This window comes from Triturus cristatus, chromosome 1_1, assembly GCF_964204655.1.
Source record: "Triturus cristatus chromosome 1_1, aTriCri1.1, whole genome shotgun sequence".
NCBI lineage: Eukaryota > Metazoa > Chordata > Amphibia > Caudata > Salamandridae > Triturus > Triturus cristatus.
The window spans coordinates 299,402,019-299,418,537 of record NC_140579.1 but is presented as its reverse complement, the minus strand read 5'-3'; positions in this window follow the sequence as shown (position 1 = coordinate 299,418,537).

Below are 16,519 nucleotides of genomic sequence, written 5' to 3'. Positions count from 1 at the left end.
ATTCGGGCTGTGTGGGGAGTCATGCTGGGGGTGGTGTTTCAGGGTGTAGGCAAGTGCAGTGGTGTTCGGGCAGTGTAGGGGTCGTGCTTGGGCTGGAGTTTCAGCGTTTAGGGCAGTGCATTAGTGTTCGGGTAGTGTAAGGAGTTGTGCTGGGGCTGGTGTTTCAGGGTTTTGGGCAGTGCAGTGGTGTTCGGGCAGTGTAGGGCGTCCAGCTGGGGCTGGGGGTTCAGGGTTTAGGGCAGTGCAGTGGTGTTCGGGCAGTGTATGGGGTCATGCTGGGGCTGGTGTTTCAGGGTTTAGGGTAGTGCAGTGGTGTTCGGGCAGTGTAGGGGGTGGTGCTGGGGCTGGTGTTTTAGGGTTTAGGGCAGTGCAATTGTGTTCGGGCAGTGTAGGGGGTCGTGCTGGGGGTGGTGTTTCAGGGTTTAGGGCAGTGCAGTGGTGTTCGTTTATTGTAGGGGGTTGTGCTGGGGGTGGTGTTTCAGGGTTTAGGGCAGTGCATTGTGGTCGAACAGTTTAGGGGTCGTGCTGCGGCTGGTATTTCAGAAATTAGGGCAGTGCAGTTGTGTTCGGGCAGTGTAGGAGGTCGTGCTGGGGCTGGTGTTTCAGGGTTTAGGGCAGCACAGTGGTGTTCGGGCAGTGTAGGGTGTTGTGCTGACACTGGTGTCTTAGGGTTTAGGGCAGTGCAATGGTGTTCGGGCAGTGTAGATGGTCATGCTGGTGCTGCTGTTTCAGGGTTTAGGGCAGAGTAGTGGTATTCGGGCAGTGTAGGGGGTCGTTCTTGGGGTGGTTTTTCAGGGATTAGGGCAGTGCAGTGGTGTTCTTGCAGTGTAGGGGGATGTGCTCAGGGGTGTTTTAGGGTTTAGGGCAGTGCAGTGGTGTTCAGGTAGTGTAGGGGGTCATGTCATGCTGGGGGTTGTGTTTCAGGGTTTAGGGCAGTGCAGTGGTGTTCGGGCACTGTAGGGGGCATGCAGGGTGTGGTGTTTCAGGGTTTAGGGCAGTGCAGTGGTTTTCGGGCAGTGTAAGGGGTGTTGCTCGTCATGGTGTTTCAGGGTTTAGGGCAATGGTGTTAGGGCAGTGTAGGGGTTCATGCTGGGGGTGGTGTTTCAGGGTTTAGGGCAGTGCAGTGGTGTTTGGGCAGTGTAGGGGGTCTTGCTGGGGGTGTTGTTACAGGGTTTAGGGCAGTGCAGTGGTTTTTGAGCACTGTAGGGGGTCGTGCTGGGGCTGGTGTTTTAGGGTTTAGGGCAGTGCAATGGTGTTCGGGCACTGTAGGGGTCGTGCTGGGGGTGGTGTTTCAGGGTTTAGGGAAGAGCAGTGGTGTTTGTGCAATGTTGGCGGTCATGCAGGGGGTGGTGTTTCAGGTTTTATGTTAGTGCAGTGGTGCTCGGGCAGTGTAGGTGGTTTTGCAGGGGGTGGTGTTTCAGGGTTTAGGGCTGTGGTGTTCGGGCTGTTTAGGGGGTCCTGCTGGGGGCGGTGTTTCAGGGTTTTGGGCAGTGCAGTGGTGTTTAGGCAGTGTAGGGGGTCTTGCTGGGGTGGTGTTTTAGGGTTTAGGGCAGTGCAGTGGTGTTTGGGCAGTGTGAGGGGTCATGCTGGGGCTGGTGTTTTATGGTTTAGGGCAGAGCATTGGTGTTCGGGCACTGTAGGGGTCGTGCTGGGGCTGGTGTTTTAGGGTTTAGGGCAGTGCAGTGGTGTTCAGGCAGTGAAGGGGGTCGTGCTGGGTCTCGTGTTTTAAGGTTTAGGGCAGTGCATTAGTGTTTGGGCAGTGTAGGGGGTCGTGCTGGGGCTGGTGTTTCAGGGTTTAGGGCAGGGCAGTGGAGTTCGGGCAGTGTAGGTGGTCATGCTGGGGCTGATGTTTCAGGGTTTAGGGCAGTGCAGTGTTGTTTGGGCAGTGGAGGGGGACGTGCTGGGGCTGGTGTTTCAGGGTTTAGGGCAGTGCAGGAGTGTTTGGGCAGTGGAGGGGGACATACTGGGGGTGGTGTTTCAGGGTGTAGGGCAGACCAGTGGTGTTCGGACAGTGTAGAGGGTAGCATTGGGGGTAGTGTTTCAGGGTTTAGGGCAGTGCAGTGGTGTTCGGGCAGTTTGGGGGTCATGCTGGGGCTGGTGTTTCAGGGTTTAGGGCAGTGCAGTGGTGTTCGGGTGGTGTAGGGGGTCGTGCTGGGGGTGGTGTTTCAGGGTTTAGGGCAGTGCAGTGGTGTTCGGGTAGTGGGCGTCATGCTGGGGGTGGTATTTCACGGTTTAGGGCAGTGCAGTGGTGATTGGAAAGTGTAGGGGGTCGTGCTGGGGGTGGTGTTTCAGGGTTTAGGGTAGTGCAGTGGTGTTTGTGCAGTGTAGGGGGTCGTGCTTGGGCTGGTGTTTCAGGATTTAGGGCAGTGCAGTGCAGTGGTTTTCAGGCAGTGTAGGGGGTGGTGCTGGGGCTGGTGCTTTAGGGTTTAAGGCAGTGCAATGGTGTTCGGGCAGTGTAGGGGTTTGTGCTGTGGGTGGTGTTTCAGGGTGTAGGGCAGTGCAGTGGTGTTCGGTTATTGTAGGGGGTTGTGCTGGGGGTGGTGTTTCAGGGTTTAGGGCAGTGCAGTGGTGTTTGGGTAGTGTATGTGGTCATGCTGGTGGTGGTGTTTCAGGGTTTAGGGCAGTGCAGTGGTGTTCGGGCAGTGTAGGGTGTCGTGCTTGGGCTGGTGTTGCAGGGTTTAGGGCAGTGCAGTGGTGTTCAGGCTGTGTAGGGGGTCGTGCTGGGGCTGGTGTTTCAGGGTTTAGGGCAGTGCAGTGGTGGTCAGGCAGTTTAGGGAGTCATGCTGGGGCTTGTATTTCAGGGTTTTGGGCAGAGCAGTGGTATTCGGGCAGTGTAGGTGGTCATGCTGTTGCTGGTGTTTCAGAGTTTAGGACAGACCAGTGATGTTCAGGCAGTGTAGCGGGACATACTGGGGTGGTGTTTCAGGGTTTAGGGCAGACCAGTGGTGTTCGGGCAGTGTAGAGGGTTGTTCTGGGGGTGGTGTTTCAGGGTTTAGGCCAGTGCAGTGGTGTTCTTGCAGTGTAGGGGGATGTGCTGGGGGGTGTTTTAGGGTCTAGGGCAGTGCAGTGGTGTTCTGGCAGTGTAGGGGGTCATGTCATGCTGGGGGTGCTGTTTCAGGGTTTAGGGCAGTGCAGTGGTGTTAGGGCTCTGTAGGGGGTCGTGCAGGGGGTGGAGTTTCAGGGTTTAGGGCAGTTCAGTGGTTTTCAGGCAGTGTAGGGGGTGTTGCTCAGGGTGGTGTTTCAGGGTTTAGGGCAGTGGTGTTAGGGCAGTGTAGGGGGTCATGCTGGGGGTGGTGTTTCAGGGTTTAGGGCAGTGCAGTGGTGTTTTGGCAGTTGAGGGGGTGTTGCTGGGGGTGTTATTTAAGGGTTTAGGGCAGTGCAGTGGTTTTTTGGCACTGTAGGGGGTCGGGCAGGAGGTGGTGTTTTAGGGTTTAGGGCTGTGCAGTGGTTTTCGGGCAGTGTAGGGAGTGTTACTCGGGGGGTGTTTCAGGGTTTAGGGCAGTGGTGTTTGTGCATTGTAGGGGGTCATGCTGGGGCTGGTGTTTTAGGGTTTAGGGCAATGCAGTGGTGTTCGGGCAGTGTAGCGTGTCGTGCTGGGGGTGGTGTTTTAGGGTTTAGGGCAGTGCAGTGGTGTTCGGGCAGTGTAGGGGGTCGTGCTGGGGGTGTTGTTTTAGGGTTTAGGGCAGTGCAGTGGTTTTTGGGCAGTGTAGGGGGTCACGCTGGGGGTGGTGTTTTACGGTTTAAGGCAGTGCAGTGGTGTTTGGGCACTGTAGGGGGTCATGCAGGGGGTGGTGTTTCAGGGTTTAGGGTAGTGCAGTGGAGCTCAGGCAGTGTAGGTGGTCTTGCAGGGGGTGGTGTTTCAGGGTTTAGGGCAGTGGTGTTCGGGCTGTGTAGGGGTCCTGCTGGGGGTGGTGTTTCAGGGTTTAGGGCAGTGCAGTGGTGTTCGGGCAGTGTAGGAGGTCTTTCTGGGGTAGTGTTTTAGGGTTTAGGGCAGTGCAGTGGTGTTTGGGCACTGTGAGGGGTCATGCTGGGGCTGGTGTTTTATGGTTTAGGGCAGAGCAGTGGTGTTCGGGCAGTGTAGGGGTCGTGCTTTTGCTGGTGTTTTAGGGTTTAGGGCAGTGCAGTGGTGTTCGGGCAGTGTAGGGGGTCGTGCTGGGTCTCGTGTTTTATGGTTAAGGGCAGTGCATTAGTGTTCGGGCAGTGTATGGGGTCATGCTGGGGCTGGTGTTTTAGGGTTTAGGGCAGTGCAATGGTGTTCGGGCAGTGTAGGGAGTCGTGCTGGTGTGGTGTTTCTGGGTTTAGAGCAGTGCAGTGGTGTTTGGTTATTGTAGGGGGTCATGCAGGGGGTGGTGTTTCAGGGTTTAGGGCAGTGCAGTGGTGTTCGGGTAGTGTAGGGGGTCATGCTGGGGGTGGTGTTTCAGGGTTTAGGGCAGTGCAGTGGTGTTCGGGCAGTGTAGGGTGTTGTGCTTGGGCTGGTGTTGCAGGGTTTAGGGAAGTGCAGTGGTGTTCAGGCAGTGTAGGGGGTCGTGCTGGGGCTCATGTTTCAGGGTTTAGGGCAGTGCAGTGGTGGTCAGGCAGTTTAGGGGGTGATGCTGGGGCTTGTATTTCACGGTTTTGGGCAGTGCAGTGGTGTTCGGGAAGTGTAGGGGGTCGTGCTGGGGGTGGTGTTTCATGGTTTAGGGCAGAGCAGTGGTGTTCGGGCAGTGTATGTGGTCGTGCTGTTGCTGGTGTTTCAGGGTTTAGGGCAGTGCAGTGGTGTTCGGGCAGTGTAGGGTGTCGTGCTGGGGGGTGTTTTAGGGTCTAGGGCAGTGCAGTGGTGTTCGGGCAGTGTAGGGGGTCATGTCATGCTGGGGGTGGTGTTTCAGGGTTTAGGGCAGTGCAGTGGTTTTAGGGCTCTGTAGGGGGTCGTGCAGGGGTGGTGTTTCAGGGTTTAGGGCAGTGCAGTGGTGTTCGTGCAGTGTAGGGGGTCGTGCTGGGGGTAGTGTTTCATGGTTTAGGGCAGAGCAGTGGTGTTCGGGCAGTGTAGGTGGTCGTGCTGGGGGTGGTGTTTCAGGGTTTAGGGCAGTGCAGTGGTGTTCTTGCAGTGTAGGGGGACGTGCTGGGGGTGTTTTAGGGTCTAGGGCAGTGCAGTGGTGTTTGGGCAGTGTAGGGGGTCATGTCATGCTGGGGGTGGTGTTTCAGGGTTTAGGGCTTTGCAGTGGTTTTCGGGCAGTGTAGGGGGTGTTGCTAAGGGTGGTGTTTCAGGGTTTAGGGCAGTGGTGTTAGGGCAGTGTAGGGGGTCATGCTGGGCGTGGTGTTTCAGGGTTTAGGGCAGTGCAGTGGTGTTTGGGCAGTGTAGGGGTCATGCTGGTGCTGGTGTTTTAGGGTTTAGGGCAGTGCAGTGGTGTTCGGGCAGTGTAGGCGGTCGTGCTGGGTCTTGTGTTTTATGGTTTAGGGCAGTGCATTAGTGTTCGGGCAGTGTATGGGGTCATGCTGGGGCTGGTGTTTCAGGGTTTAGGGCAGTGCAGTGGTGTTTGGTTATTGTAGGGGGTCGTGCTGGGGGTGGTGTTTCAGGGTTTAGGGCAGTGCAGTGGTGTTCGGGTAGTGTAGGGGGTCATGCTGGGGGTGGTGTTTCAGGGTTTAGGGCAGTGCAGTGGTGTTCGGGCAGTGTAGGGTGTTGTGCTTGGGCTGGTGTTGCAGGGTTTAAGGCAGTGCAGTGGTGTTCAGGCAGTGTAGGGGGTTGTGCTGGGGCTGGTGTTTCAGGGTTTAGGGCAGTGCAGTGGTGGTCAGGCAGTTTAGGGGGTCATGCTGGGGCTTGTATTTCACGGTTTTGGGCAGTGCAGTGGTGTTCGGGCAGTGTCGGGGGTCATGCTGGGGGTGGTGTTTCATGGTTTAGGGCAGAGCAGTGGTGTTCGGGCAGTGTATGTGGTCGTGCTGTTGCTGGTGTTTCAGGGTTTAGGGCAGTGCAGTGGTGTTCGGGCAGTGTAAGATGTCGTGCTGGGGGGTGTTTTAGGGTCTAGGGCAGTGCAGTGGTGTTCGGGCTCTGTAGGGGGTCGTGCAAGGGTGGTGTTTCAGGATTTAGGGCAGTGCAGTGGTGTTCGGGCAGTGTAGGGGGTCGTGCTGGGGGTGGTGTTTCATGGTTTAGGGCAGAGCAGTGGTGTTCGGGCAGTGTAGGTGGTCGTGCTGGGGGTGGTGTTTCAGGGTTTAGGGCAGTGCAGTGGTGTTCTTGCAGTGTAGTGGGACGTGCTGGAGGGTGTTTTAGGGTCTAGGGCAGTGCAGTGGTGTTTGGGCAGTGTAGGGGGTCATGTCATGCTGGGGTGGTGTTTCAGGGTTTAGGGCAGTGCAGTGGTTTTAGGGCTCTGTAGGGTGTCATGCAGGAGTGGTGTTTCAGGGTTTAGGGCAGTGCAGTGTAGGGAGTGTTGCTAAGGGTGGTGTTTCAGGGTTTAGGGCAGTGATGTTAGGGCAGTGTAGGGGGTCATGCTGGGGGTGGTGTTTCAGGGTTTAGGGCAGTGCAGTGGTGTTTGGCCAGTTGAGGGGGTCTTGCTGTGGGTGTTATTTAAGGGTTTAGGGCAGTGCAGTGGTTTTTGGGCACTATAGGGGGTCGTGCAGGGGGTGGTGCTTTAGGGTTTAGGGCAGTGCAGTGGTTTTCGAGTAGTGTAGGGAGTGTTTCTCGGGGTGGTGTTTCAGGGTTTAGGGCAGTGTTGTTTGTGCATTGTAGGGGGTCATGCTGGGGCCGATGTTTTAGGGTTTAGGGCACTGCAGTGGTGTTTGGGCAGTTGAGGGGGTCTTGCTGGGCGTGTTATTTAAGGGTTTAGGGCAGTGCAGTGGTTTTTGGACACTGTAGGGGGTCATGCAGGGGGTGGTGCTTTAGGGTTTAGGGCTGTGCAGTGGTTTTCGGGCAGTGTAGGGAGTGTTGCTCGGGGTTGTGTCTCAGGGTTTAGGGCAGTGGTGATTGTGCATTGTAGGGGGTCATGCAGGGGCTGGTGTTTTAGGGTTTAGGGCAGTGCAGTGGTGTTTGGGCAGTGTAGGGTGTTGTGCTGGGGGTGGTGTTTTAGGATTTAGGGAAGTGCAGTGGTGTTCGGGCAGTGTAGGGGTAATGCTGGGGGTGGTGTTTTAGGGTTTAGGGCAGTGCAGTGGTGTTCAGGCAGTGTGAGGGGTCATGCTGGGGCTGGTGTTTTATGGTTTAGGGCAGAGCAGTGGTGTTCAGGCAGTGTAGGGGTCGTGCTGGGGCTGGTGTGTCAGGGTTTAGGGCAGTGCATTAGTGTTCGGGCAGTGTAGGGGGTCGTGCTGGGGCTGGTGTTTCAGGGTTTATGGCAGTGCAGTGATGTTCGGGTAGTGTAGGGGGTCATGCTGGGGGTGGTGTTTCAGGGTTTAGGGCAGTGCAGTGGTGTTCGGGTAGTGTAGGGCTTTGTACGGGGTGTGGTGTTTCAGGGTTTAGGGCAGTGCAGCGGTGATCGGCTAGTGTAGGGGGTCGTGCTGGGGGTGGTGTTTCAGGGTTTAGGGCAGTGCAGTGGTGTTCGGGCAGTGTAGGGGGTCGTGCTGGGGGTGTTGTTTTAGGGTTTATGGCAGTGCAGTGTTTTTCGGGCAGTGTAGGGGGTCAAGCTGGGGGTAGTGTTTTAGGATTTAGAGCAGTGCAGTGGTGTTTGGGCACTGTAGGGGGTCGTGCTGGGTGTGGTGTGTCAGGGTTTAGGGCAGTGCAGTGGTGTTCGAGTAGTGTGGGGGTTCATGCTGGGGTTGGTGTTTCAGGGTTTAGGGCAGTGCAGTGGTATTCGGGCTGTGTGGGGAGTCGTGCTGGGGGTGGTGTTTCAGGGTTTAGGCAAGTGCAGTGGTGTTCGGGCAGTGTAGGGGTCGTGCTTGGGCTGGAGTTTCAGCGTTTAGGGCAGTGCATTAGTGTTCGGGTAGTGTAAGGAGTTGTGCTGGGGCTGGTGTTTCAGGGTTTTGGGCAGTGCAGTGGTGTTCGGGCAGTGTAGGGCGTCCAGCTGGGGCTGGGGGTTCAGGGTTTAGGGCAGTGCAGTGGTGTTCGGGCAGTGTATGGGGTCATGCTGGGGCTGGTGTTTCAGGGTTTAGGGTAGTGCAGTGGTAATCGGGCAGTGTAGGGGGTGGTGCTGGGGCTGGTGTTTTAGGGTTTAGGGCAGTGCAATTGTGTTCGGGCAGTGTAGGGGGTCGTGCTGGGGGTGGTGTTTCAGGGTTTAGGGCAGTGCAGTGTGTTCGTTTATTGTAGGGGGTTGTGCTGGGGGTGGTGTTTCAGGGTTTAGGGCAGTGCATTGGTGGTCCGGCAGTTTAGGGGTCGTGCTGCGGCTGGTATTTCAGGAATAAGGGCAGTGCAGTGGTGTTCGGGCAGTGTAGGGGGTCATGCTGGGGCTGGTGTTTCAGGGTTTAGGGCAGCACAGTGGTGTTCGGGCAGTGTAGGGTGTTGTGCTGGCACTGGTGTCTTAGGGTTTAGGGCAGTGCAATGGTGTTCGGGCAGTGTAGATGTTCATGCTGGTGCTGCTGTTTCAGGGTTTAGGGCAGAGTAGTGGTATTCGGGCAGTGTAGGGGGACGTTCTGGGGTGGTTTTTCAGGGATTAGGGCAGTGCAGTGGTGTTCTTGCAGTGTAGGGGGATGTGCTCATGGGTGTTTTAGGGTTTAGGGCAGTGCAGTGGTGTTCAGGTAGTGTAGGGGGTCATGTCATGCTGGGGGTTGTGTTTCAGGGTTTAGGGCAGTGCAGTGGTGTTCGGGCACTGTAGGGGGCATGCAGGGTGTGGTGTTTCAGGGTTTAGGGCAGTGCAGTGGTTTTTGGGCAGTGTAGGGGGTGTTGCTTGTCGTGGTGTTTCAGGGTTTAGGGCAATGGTGTTAGGGCAGTGTAGGGGTTCATGCTGGGGGTGGTGTTTCAGGGTTTAGGGCAGTGCAGTGGTGTTTGGGCAGTGTAGGGGGTCTTGCTGGGGGTGTTGTTACAGGGTTTAGGGCAGTGCAGTGGTTTTTGAGCACTGTAGGGGGTCGTGCTGGGGCTGGTGTTTTAGGGTTTAGGGCAGTGCAATGGTGTTCGGGCACTGTAGGGGTCGTGCTGGGGGTGGTGTTTCAGGGTTTAGGGAAGAGCAGTGGTGTTCGGGCAGTGTAGGGGGTCGTGCTGGGGGTGTTGTTTTAGGGTTTATGGCAGTGCAGTGTTTTTCGGGCACTGTAGGGGGTCGTGCTGGGTGTGGTGTTTCAGGGTTTAGGGCAGTGCAGTGGTGTTCGAGTAGTGTGGGTGTTCATGCTGGGGTTGGTGTTTCAGGGTTTAGGGCAGTGCAGTGGTATTCGGGCTGTGTGGGGAGTCGTGCTGGGGGTGGTGTTTCAGGGTGTAGGCAAGTGCAGTGGTGTTCGGGCAGTGTAGGGGTCGTGCTTGGGCTGGAGTTTCAGCGTTTAGGGCAGTGCATTAGTGTTCGGGTAGTGTAAGGAGTTGTGCTGGGGCTGGTGTTTCAGGGTTTTGGGCAGTGCAGTGGTGTTCGGGCAGTGTAGGGCGTCCAGCTGGGGCTGGGGGTTCAGGGTTTAGGGCAGTGCAGTGGTGTTCGGGCAGTGTATGGGGTCATGCTGGGGCTGGTGTTTCAGGGTTTAGGATAGTGCAGTGGTGTTCGGGCAGTGTAGGGGGTGGTGCTGGGGCTGGTGTTTTAGGGTTTAGGGCAGTGCAATTGTGTTCGGGCAGTGTAGGGGGTCGTGCTGGGGGTGGTGTTTCAGGGTTTAGGGCAGTGCAGTGGTGTTCGTTTATTGTAGGGGGTTGTGCTGGGGGTGGTGTTTCAGGGTTTAGGGCAGTGCATTGTGGTCGAACAGTTTAGGGGTCGTGCTGCGGCTGGTATTTCAGGAATTAGGGCAGTGCAGTTGTGTTCGGGCAGTGTAGGGGGTCGTGCTGGGGCTGGTGTTTCAGGGTTTAGGGCAGCACAGTGGTGTTCGGGCAGTGTAGGGTGTTGTGCTGGCACTGGTATCTTAGGGTTTAGGGCAGTGCAATGGTGTTCGGGCAGTGTAGATGGTCATGCTGGTGCTGCTGTTTCAGGGTTTAGGGCAGAGTAGTGGTATTCGGGCAGTGTAGGGGGTCGTTCTGGGGGTGGTTTTTCAGGGATTAGGGCAGTGCAGTGGTGTTCTTGCAGTGTAGGGGGATGTGCTCAGGGGTGTTTTAGGGTTTAGGGCAGTGCAGTGGTGTTCAGGTAGTGTAGGGGGTCATGTCATGCTGGGGGTTGTGTTTCAGGGTTTAGGGCAGTGCAGTGGTGTTTGGGCAGTGTAGGGGGTCTTGCTGGGGGTGTTGTTACAGGGTTTAGGGCAGTGCAGTGGTTTTTGAGCACTGTAGGGGGTCGTGCTGGGGCTGGTGTTTTAGGGTTTAGGGCAGTGCAATGGTGTTTGGGCACTGTAGGGGTCGTGCTGGGGGTGGTGTTTCAGGGTTTAGGGAAGAGCAGTGGTGTTTGTGCAATGTTGGCGGTCATGCAGGGGGTGGTGTTTCAGGTTTTATGTTAGTGCAGTGGTGCTCGGGCAGTGTAGGTGGTTTTGCAGGGGGTGGTGTTTCAGGGTTTAGGGCTGTGGTGTTCGGGCTGTTTAGGGGGTCCTGCTGGGGGCGGTGTTTCAGGGTTTTGGGCAGTGCAGTGGTGTTTAGGCAGTGTAGGGGGTCTTGCTGGGGTGGTGTTTTAGGGTTTAGGGCAGTGCAGTGGTGTTTGGGCAGTGTGAGGGGTCATGCTGGGGCTGGTGTTTTATGGTTTAGGGCAGAGCATTGGTGTTCGGGCACTGTAGAGGTCGTGCTGGGGCTGGTGTTTTAGGGTTTAGGGCAGTGCAGTGGTGTTCAGGCAGTGAAGGGGGTCGTGCTGGGTCTCGTGTTTTAAGGTTTAGGGCAGTGCATTAGTGTTTGGGCAGTGTAGGGGGTCGTGCTGGGGCTGGTGTTTCAGGGTTTAGGGCAGGGCAGTGGAGTTCGGGCAGTGTAGGTGGTCATGCTGGGGCTGATGTTTCAGGGTTTAGGGCAGTGCAGTGGTGTTTGGGCAGTGGAGGGGGACGTGCTGGGGCTGGTGTTTCAGGGTTTAGGGCAGTGCAGGAGTGTTTGGGCAGTGGAGGGGGACATACTGGGGGTGGTGTTTCAGGGTGTAGGGCAGACCAGTGGTGTTCGGACAGTGTAGAGGGTAGCATTGGGGGTAGTGTTTCAGGGTTTAGGGCAGTGCAGTGGTGTTCGGGCAGTTTGGGGGTCATGCTGGGGCTGGTGTTTCAGGGTTTAGGGCAGTGCAGTGGTGTTCGGGTGGTGTAGGGGGTCGTGCTGGGGGTGGTGTTTCAGGGTTTAGGGCAGTGCAGTGGTGTTCGGGTAGTGGGCGTCATGCTGGGGGTGGTATTTCACGGTTTAGGGCAGTGCAGTGGTGATTGGAAAGTGTAGGGGGTCGTGCTGGGGGTGGTGTTTCAGGGTTTAGGGTAGTGCAGTGGTGTTTGTGCAGTGTAGGGGGTAGTGCTTGGGCTGGTGTTTCAGGATTTAGGGCAGTGCAGTGCAGTGGTTTTCAGGCAGTGTAGGGGGTGGTGCTGGGGCTGGTGCTTTAGGGTTTAAGGCAGTGCAATGGTGTTCGGGCAGTGTAGGGGTTTGTGCTGTGGGTGGTGTTTCAGGGTGTAGGGCAGTGCAGTGGTGTTCGGTTATTGTAGGGGGTTGTGCTGGGGGTGGTGTTTCAGGGTTTAGGGCAGTGCAGTGGTGTTTGGGTAGTGTATGTGGTCATGCTGGTGGTGGTGTTTCAGGGTTTAGGGCAGTGCAGTGGTGTTCGGGCAGTGTAGGGTGTCGTGCTTGGGCTGGTGTTGCAGGGTTTAGGGCAGTGCAGTGGTGTTCAGGCTGTGTAGGGGGTCGTGCTGGGGCTGGTGTTTCAGGGTTTAGGGCAGTGCAGTGGTGGTCAGGCAGTTTAGGGAGTCATGCTGGGGCTTGTATTTCAGGGTTTTGGGCAGAGCAGTGGTATTCGGGCAGTGTAGGTGGTCATGCTGTTGCTGGTGTTTCAGAGTTTAGGACAGACCAGTGATGTTCAGGCAGTGTAGCGGGACATACTGGGGTGGTGTTTCAGGGTTTAGGGCAGACCAGTGGTGTTCGGGCAGTGTAGAGGGTTGTTCTGGGGGTGGTGTTTCAGGGTTTAGGCCAGTGCAGTGGTGTTCTTGCAGTGTAGGGGGACGTGCTGGGGGTGTTTTAGGGTCTAGGGCAGTGCAGTGGTGTTCTGGCAGTGTAGGGGGTCATGTCATGCTGGGGGTGCTGTTTCAGGGTTTAGGGCAGTGCAGTGGTGTTAGGGCTCTGTAGGGGGTCGTGCAGGGGGTGGAGTTTCAGGGTTTAGGGCAGTTCAGTGGTTTTCAGGCAGTGTAGGGGGTGTTGCTCAGGGTGGTGTTTCAGGGTTTAGGGCAGTGGTGTTAGGGCAGTGTAGGGGGTCATGCTGGGGGTGGTGTTTCAGGGTTTAGGGCAGTGCAGTGGTGTTTTGGCAGTTGAGGGGGTGTTGCTGGGGGTGTTATTTAAGGGTTTAGGGCAGTGCAGTGGTTTTTTGGCACTGTAGGGGGTCGGGCAGGAGGTGGTGTTTTAGGGTTTAGGGCTGTGCAGTGGTTTTCGGGCAGTGTAGGGAGTGTTACTCGGGGGGTGTTTCAGGGTTTAGGGCAGTGGTGTTTGTGCATTGTAGGGGGTCATGCTGGGGCTGGTGTTTTAGGGTTTAGGGCAATGCAGTGGTGTTCGGGCAGTGTAGCGTGTCGTGCTGGGGGTGGTGTTTTAGGGTTTAGGGCAGTGCAGTGGTGTTCGGGCAGTGTAGGGGGTCGTGCTGGGGGTGTTGTTTTAGGGTTTAGGGCAGTGCAGTGGTTTTTGGGCAGTGTAGGGGGTCACGCTGGGGGTGGTGTTTTAGGGTTTAAGGCAGTGCAGTGGTGTTTGGGCACTGTAGGGGGTCATGCAGGGGGTGGTGTTTCAGGGTTTAGGGCAGTGCAGTGGTGTTCGGGCAGTGTAGGGGGTCGTGCTGGGGGTGTTGTTTTAGGGTTTAGGGCAGTGCAGTGGTTTTTGGGCAGTGTAGGGGGTCACGCTGGGGGTGGTGTTTTAGGGTTTAAGGCAGTGCAGTGGTGTTTGGGCACTGTAGGGGGTCATGCAGGGGGTGGTGTTTCAGGGTTTAGGGTAGTGCAGTGGAGCTCAGGCAGTGTAGGTGGTCTTGCAGGGGGTGGTGTTTCAGGGTTTAGGGCAGTGGTGTTCGGGCTGTGTAGGGGTCCTGCTGGGGGTGGTGTTTCAGGGTTTAGGGCAGTGCAGTGGTGTTCGGGCAGTGTAGGAGGTCTTGCTGGGGTAGTGTTTTAGGGTTTAGGGCAGTGCAGTGGTGTTTGGGCACTGTGAGGGGTCATGCTGGGGCTGGTGTTTTATGGTTTAGGGCAGAGCAGTGGTGTTCGGGCAGTGTAGGGGTCGTGCTGGTGCTGGTGTTTTAGGGTTTAGGGCAGTGCAGTGGTGTTCGGGCAGTGTAGGGGGTCGTGCTGGGTCTCGTGTTTTATGGTTAAGGGCAGTGCATTAGTGTTCGGGCAGTGTATGGGGTCATGCTGGGGCTGGTGTTTTAGGGTTTAGGGCAGTGCAATGGTGTTCGGGCAGTGTAGGGAGTCGTGCTGGGGTGGTGTTTCTGGGTTTAGAGCAGTGCAGTGGTGTTTGGTTATTGTAGGGGGTCATGCAGGGGGTGGTGTTTCAGGGTTTAGGGCAGTGCAGTGGTGTTCGGGTAGTGTAGGGGGTCATGCTGGGGGTGGTGTTTCAGGGTTTAGGGCAGTGCAGTGGTGTTCGGGCAGTGTAGGGTGTTGTTCTTGGGCTGGTGTTGCAGGGTTTAGGGAAGTGCAGTGGTGTTCAGGCAGTGTAGGGGGTCGTGCTGGGGCTCATGTTTCAGGGTTTAGGGCAGTGCAGTGGTGGTCAGGCAGTTTAGGGGGTGATGCTGGGGCTTGTATTTCACGGTTTTGGGCAGTGCAGTGGTGTTCGGGAAGTGTAGGGGGTCGTGCTGGGGGTGGTGTTTCATGGTTTAGGGCAGAGCAGTGGTGTTCGGGCAGTGTATGTGGTCGTGCTGTTGCTGGTGTTTCAGGGTTTAGGGCAGTGCAGTGGTGTTCGGGCAGTGTAGGGTGTCGTGCTGGGGGGTGTTTTAGGGTCTAGGGCAGTGCAGTGGTGTTCGGGCAGTGTAGGGGGTCATGTCATGCTGGGGGTGGTGTTTCAGGGTTTAGGGCAGTGCAGTGGTTTTAGGGCTCTGTAGGGGGTCGTGCAGGGGTGGTGTTTCAGGGTTTAGGGCAGTGCAGTGGTGTTCGTGCAGTGTAGGGGGTCGTGCTGGGGGTAGTGTTTCATGGTTTAGGGCAGAGCAGTGGTGTTCGGGCAGTGTAGGTGGTCGTGCTGGGGGTGGTGTTTCAGGGTTTAGGGCAGTGCAGTGGTGTTCTTGCAGTGTAGGGGGACGTGCTGGGGGTGTTTTAGGGTCTAGGGCAGTGCAGTGGTGTTTGGGCAGTGTAGGGGGTCATGTCATGCTGGGGGTGGTGTTTCAGGGTTTAGGGCTTTGCAGTGGTTTTCGGGCAGTGTAGGGGGTGTTGCTAAGGGTGGTGTTTCAGGGTTTAGGGCAGTGGTGTTAGGGCAGTGTAGGGGGTCATGCTGGGCGTGGTGTTTCAGGGTTTAGGGCAGTGCAGTGGTGTTTGGGCAGTGTAGGGGTCATGCTGGTGCTGGTGTTTTAGGGTTTAGGGCAGTGCAGTGGTGTTCGGGCAGTGTAGGCGGTCGTGCTGGGTCTTGTGTTTTATGGTTTAGGGCAGTGCATTAGTGTTCGGGCAGTGTATGGGGTCATGCTGGGGCTGGTGTTTCAGGGTTTAGGGCAGTGCAGTGGTGTTTGGTTATTGTAGGGGGTCGTGCTGGGGGTGGTGTTTCAGGGTTTAGGGCAGTGCAGTGGTGTTCGGGTAGTGTAGGGGGTCATGCTGGGGGTGGTGTTTCAGGGTTTAGGGCAGTGCAGTGGTGTTCGGGCAGTGTAGGGTGTTGTGCTTGGGCTGGTGTTGCAGGGTTTAAGGCAGTGCAGTGGTGTTCAGGCAGTGTAGGGGGTTGTGCTGGGGCTGGTGTTTCAGGGTTTAGGGCAGTGCAGTGGTGGTCAGGCAGTTTAGGGGGTCATGCTGGGGCTTGTATTTCACGGTTTTGGGCAGTGCAGTGGTGTTCGGGCAGTGTAGGGGGTCATGCTGGGGGTGGTGTTTCATGGTTTAGGGCAGAGCAGTGGTGTTCGGGCAGTGTATGTGGTCGTGCTGTTGCTGGTGTTTCAGGGTTTAGGGCAGTGCAGTGGTGTTCGGGCAGTGTAAGATGTCGTGCTGGGGGGTGTTTTAGGGTCTAGGGCAGTGCAGTGGTGTTCGGGCTCTGTAGGGGGTCGTGCAAGGGTGGTGTTTCAGGATTTAGGGCAGTGCAGTGGTGTTCGGGCAGTGTAGGGGGTCGTGCTGGGGGTGGTGTTTCATGGTTTAGGGCAGAGCAGTGGTGTTCGGGCAGTGTAGGTGGTCGTGCTGGGGGTGGTGTTTCAGGGTTTAGGGCAGTGCAGTGGTGTTCTTGCAGTGTAGTGGGACGTGCTGGAGGGTGTTTTAGGGTCTAGGGCAGTGCAGTGGTGTTTGGGCAGTGTAGGGGGTCATGTCATGCTGGGGTGGTGTTTCAGGGTTTAGGGCAGTGCAGTGGTTTTAGGGCTCTGTAGGGTGTCATGCAGGAGTGGTGTTTCAGGGTTTAGGGCAGTGCAGTGTAGGGAGTGTTGCTAAGGGTGGTGTTTCAGGGTTTAGGGCAGTGATGTTAGGGCAGTGTAGGGGGTCATGCTGGGGGTGGTGTTTCAGGGTTTAGGGCAGTGCAGTGGTGTTTGGCCAGTTGAGGGGGTCTTGCTGTGGGTGTTATTTAAGGGTTTAGGGCAGTGCAGTGGTTTTTGGGCACTATAGGGGGTCGTGCAGGGGGTGGTGCTTTAGGGTTTAGGGCAGTGCAGTGGTTTTCGAGTAGTGTAGGGAGTGTTTCTCGGGGTGGTGTTTCAGGGTTTAGGGCAGTGTTGTTTGTGCATTGTAGGGGGTCATGCTGGGGCTGATGTTTTAGGGTTTAGGGCAGTGCAGTGGTGTTTGGGCAGTTGAGGGGGTCTTGCTGGGCGTGTTATTTAAGGGTTTAGGGCAGTGCAGTGGTTTTTGGACACTGTAGGGGGTCATGCAGGGGGTGGTGCTTTAGGGTTTAGGGCTGTGCAGTGGTTTTCGGGCAGTGTACGGAGTGTTGCTCGGGGTGGTGTCTCAGGGTTTAGGGCAGTGGTGATTGTGCATTGTAGGGGGTCATGCAGGGGCTGGTGTTTTAGGGTTTAGGGCAGTGCAGTGGTGTTTGGGCAGTGTAGGGTGTTGTGCTGGGGGTGGTGTTTTAGGATTTAGGGAAGTGCAGTGGTGTTCGGGCAGTGTAGGGGGTCATGCTGGGGGTGGTGTTTTAGGGTTTAGGGCAGTGCAGTGGTGTTCAGGCAGTGTGAGGGGTCATGCTGGGGCTGGTGTTTTATGGTTTAGGGCAGAGCAGTGGTGTTCAGGCAGTGTAGGGGTCGTGCTGGGGCTGGTGTGTCAGGGTTTAGGGCAGTGCATTAGTGTTCGGGCAGTGTAGGGGGTC